General features: G+C 47.5%; 1 pseudogene; it reads left to right on the top strand.

The window, feature by feature from the left end:
* Positions 1-570: 570 nt before the first annotated feature.
* Positions 571-1,685, top strand: LOC147692952 (18S ribosomal RNA; annotated as a pseudogene).
* Positions 1,686-4,821: the final 3,136 nt, after the last annotated feature.

Raw genomic sequence — 4,821 nt, forward strand, 5'->3', positions numbered from 1 at the left:
TAGAGGCCGGCTGGAGTTGCTTGTCAGAAGATCGTATACAGAAATACCATCTGACATAAATGTCTTATCTTAAATACTGTTTACAGAAATGTACCCCGCTCAGGTGTAGGTTATATTATAGTATTTTCTTCAATAGGGTGATATATTTGAAGGCCGAGCGGCCCCAGCAGCTCGTGCCCCCCCAGTGGTCCGACCCGAGCAGGAGGGGTCGGTTGGCGCCAGACCCTCGGATGCTGCTGCCCAGCATGTCCGTTAGGCCCGCGCTCCACACCATCACCCCTCCCTGCCCAGCACGTTTCCACAGCAGCTCGGAACGACCGTTCCGAGTGGTGCCGCCGCTGCCAGGCTCCGGCACCCCTGCATCTCGCTCAGGCTGCGCCTCGGCCCACCTCTCCCTCCCGGGGAAGACGGCTGGGCCTGCCGGTGCCCATGCGACCGCACCCTCTCCGCACCCCTCCGGCGAGCCCTCCCGCCCAGGCGGGCAGGCTCCCGAGAGACGGAGGGGCGCGTGAAGGTGGCCTGTCAGGGAGATGGGCACGCGGCTCCCACCTCGTCGTCAGGTGCGGCTACCTGGTTGATCCTGCCTGTAGCATATGCTTGTCTCAAAGATTAAGCCATGCACGTGTAAGTACACACGGCCGGTACAGTGAAACTGCAAATGGCTCATTAAATCAGTTATGATTCCTTTGATCGCTCCTTCTGTTACTTGGATAGCTGTGGTAATTCTAGAGCTAATACATGCCGACGAGCGCTGAACTCCCGGGATGCGTGCATTTATCAGACCAAGACCAATCCAGGCTCGCCCGGCCGCTTTGGTGACTCTAGATAACCTCGGGCCTATCACATGTCCCCGTGACGGCGACAATACATTCGGATGTCTGCCCTATCAACTTTCGATGGTACTTTCTGTGCCTACCATGGTGACCACGGGTAACGGGGAATCAGGGTTCGATTCCGGAGAGGGAGCCTGAGAAACGTCTACCACATCCAAGGAAGGCAGCAGGCGCGCAAATTACCCACTCCCGACTCGGGGAGGTAGTGACGAAAAATAACAATACAGGACTCTTTCGAGGCCCTGTAATTGGAATGAGTACACTTTAAATCCTTTAACGAGGATCCATTGGAGGGCAAGTCTGGTGCCAGCAGCTGCGGTAATTCCAGCTCCAATAGCGTATATTAAAGTTGCTGCAGTTAAAAAGCTCGTAGTTGGATCTTGGGATCGAGCTGGCGGTCCGCTGCGAGGCGAGCTACCGCCTGTCCCAGCCCCTGCCTCTCGGCGCCCCCTTGATGCTCTTGACTGAGTGTCCTGGGGGTCCGAAGCGTTTACTTTGAAAAAATTAGAGTGTTCAAAGCAGGCCGGTCGCCTGAATACTTCAGCTAGAAACAATGGAATAGGACTCCGGTTCTATTTTTTTGGTTTTCGGAACTGGGGCCATGATTAAGAGGGACGGCCGGGGGCATTCGTATTGTGCCGCTAGAGGTGAAATTCTTGGACCGGCGCAAGACGAACCAAAGCGAAAGCATTTGCCAAGAATGTTTTCATTAATCAAGAACGAAAGTCGGAGGTTCGAAGACGATCAGATACGTCGTAGTTCCGACCATAAACGATGCCGACTAGCGATCCGGCGGCGTTATTCCCATGACCCGCCGAGCAGCTTCCGGGAAACCAAAGTCTTTGGGTTCCGGGGAGAGTATGGTTGCAAATCTGAAACTTAAAGGAATTGACGGAAGGGCACCACCAGGAGTGGAGCCTGCGGCTTAGTTTGACTCAACACGGGGAAAAAAAGGATATTTAGCACACAATATTCCTATGCCACACCCTGGCAGGTCATGTGACACAGCATGAGAGGTGGAAGGGCACCAGTCTGGGACCTGCACTGAGAGGGCTCCAGAAAATCAGAAGAGCAGGCGAGGGTCGAAGTTCAGAGGCGGCATATGGGGCGGAACACATGCCAACATAAAAAAAGTCTGTGGAGTCATGGCTGTGCAGATGTTATGTAATGGGGTTGGATCGGTGGGCCACAAGATTGCGTTAAGATTATAGCAGGCGCGCCCTACTGCCCTAATGCTGACATGTAGACAGTAGCAACGGTGAAGGACCACAGCAGATCCACCCTGCAGCCCCGGACTGGAGTATTCGATGCAATGTTACTCTTTGGCCTGCAGCAGCGCCTCCTCTCTTCCTCTAGTTCTATAATACTTTATATGTAAGTCCTAGAGTTCAGTCTTAGGGAACTCTCAGTACTGTGTATTCTGTGTTAGCATGTGATGATGTAAGTGCTCATGGAATGTAGGGTTCATTGTGTTGTTAGTTGAACTGTAGCTGTAACTGTGCTGGCAGCGGAGGGGTCAGCGTGTTCTCCTTCAGTTACCATTTAGCTCATATGTAGTAATAAACTCACCTTATCTTGCCTGACCTCTCCGGTCTGATTACCATCAGCTCCCAGCTTCAGGTTGCGTCTCTCTACAGTCACAGGGCCTATCGGGAATAGGAGCGAATCTCTGTGAGATGGTTCTCCCACCACACCTCAACTCTAGGCTGGAAGGCATGTGCGGAGAAACATCTATATATATTGCCTCACATGTGGGTTGGATATTAGGACCCGGGCTGCATCTTTGCCTGGAGTCCAACTGACTCACCTGGCTTGAGTAAGACAGCCTCACTCCACCTGCTTGACTCTTTTCAACATAGTCGGCGGTGGTGGACTCAGGTCTGAAGTCTCGGCGAAGCCAAGATCTGCTGGCCTGCTGCTCATTGGGATTGAAGAGGAGTCCTTTGTTCATACCTGTACCTAGGCTTCAGCAGCTGCGCTTCAGTGCTCTCCCTGGTCCATTCCACATGAGATTGAGTCCAGGCTTTAGAAGAATGACTGTCCAGCATGCAAACAACCCTGCAACGATTATCAGGTAAGACATAATGCCTAGAGGATACTGAGCATATCATGGACAAGGAGCTATTCGTACTTGTTGTGTTTCCTTGATTAGACTTATGTCAGTGAATACATGGGTTATGTATGCACAGTTGTTGGCCCTGGTACCTTTCGTTGGATACGTCTGAATAGGGCCTGCTTTAAAACACCCATTTTGGAAAATGCATAAATGCATTGAGCAGAGCCAAGCATACAATATGCGGTCGAAGAGGCACAATGCAATGCTAATAATAATAATAATAATAATAATAATAATAATAATAATAATAATAATAATAATACTGATATTTCTAAAGTGCGAACAGCTACCTCACACAGAGGTGTCCCGGCGCTATGTGAGCAGCTAGATATAAACGGAGTGGTTTAGATTTTTTGATGAAAAAGCCATAAGCCATATTTATGAAGGTCTTGCGCCACTTTTGCGTCACTTTTAAAATGGGAAAAAGTGACGCACCGGTGGCACAAGGCCTTCATAAATGAGGCCCCTTGTCTTTAACTGCTTCCTAAAGCAGATCTCTGAAGCTGCAGAACGAATAGACAAAGGCAAAGCATTTCACAATTTTACCGTCTCAGCGGAGAAAGTCCTACCCCCAAGCCGAGCCTTCAAGGCTCGGGACGCATGTAGCAGATTCAATGTATTTGAGCGAAGCGACCTCGCCTGCTGGTATCCGGGAATGCTAGGGAATATCATTTGACTGTGGCAGTACATTGTGCCACTTTGCAAAAGTATGTGTAAGGAAAATGGCTAACCCTGTATGACACTCTTTACTTGTCTTAACTATAAAGACAAAGGCAATTGCTTTACAAACATTCAGGTGCTAAGTGGAAGCTGGTCTAACTTGGACTTACTATTGAAATTTAATCACTGCTGCCTTAAATGTGTTGGCGCTTTACTTTGTGCAAATTTCGGAGCCCATAAAGTGCTATCTCATGAATCCCAATTTAAGACTGAGGCTGGTCAACACATCAATACATTAAAAAAAAGTGAAGTACAATGAGCTTCGCCAAAAAAAGAGAGACAGGCTGAGATTAAGCACTTTATGGTGACCCTGTTAAGCACGCTACAATCCTCGAGTTGTGCGTGCCCGCGTGACAATTTTTCTGCATATGCACTTAATGGTATTCTGTAAATTTTATTGCAGTTTTAGGAAAACTATTTTACTCCCACTTCTAAAGGATATTACTGCTAGACACCATAAGACAACTGTATTATTTATAAACTCTTCCATCTTTGAGTGTTTGTTTGACTGTAGTGAGCTGTGCCCAGCATAAAATTAAGCACAGGAAATATGGTCTGCAGGGTAATGAATATGGTCTATGGTGATATGAAGCATCATTTTTATATCTTCTTATGCTTTAAATTTGTTCTTATCAAGAATTTGTTTTTATAAACATATTCATTTCGTAATGTGTATTTCAACCTGACTACCACTGAATATGATTTGTTGACAACTTTTATCGCACCATGAATTTGTCTCTTATGTTGATGCCTCTCATAGTCAGTGTCATGCTGGAATATTTTTCTCTTTTTATCGATTATTGGAATTATTGTATTACATACTAGCAGCCCGTCCCGACGTTGTCCGGGTATGAATTGCTGCCGGCCAGTAGTATATTGTTTTGTACGATTTCGTTTTGATAGCATTTCTTATCTGTGACAGGCCTGTGAAACGCTCCGATTCACAGTGCACTACTGATGCACTTAAGAGTGCGCGTTCACTAGTGTGTGAACTCGAGTTTCCCTACTTTATTTTTCCTTGCAATATTATATAGCGCAAACTCGACAACATGGAATGAACATAATTTACATCACAAAAGAACACATTCATTTGTGGTAGGCACGGGGAGACAAAGCGATTTGCCTGGAATCACAGGATGTTGAGCTGATGCC

The sequence above is a fragment of the Lissotriton vulgaris genome, chromosome 9, assembly GCF_964263255.1.
Source record: "Lissotriton vulgaris chromosome 9, aLisVul1.2, whole genome shotgun sequence".
Classification (NCBI taxonomy): domain Eukaryota; kingdom Metazoa; phylum Chordata; class Amphibia; order Caudata; family Salamandridae; genus Lissotriton; species Lissotriton vulgaris.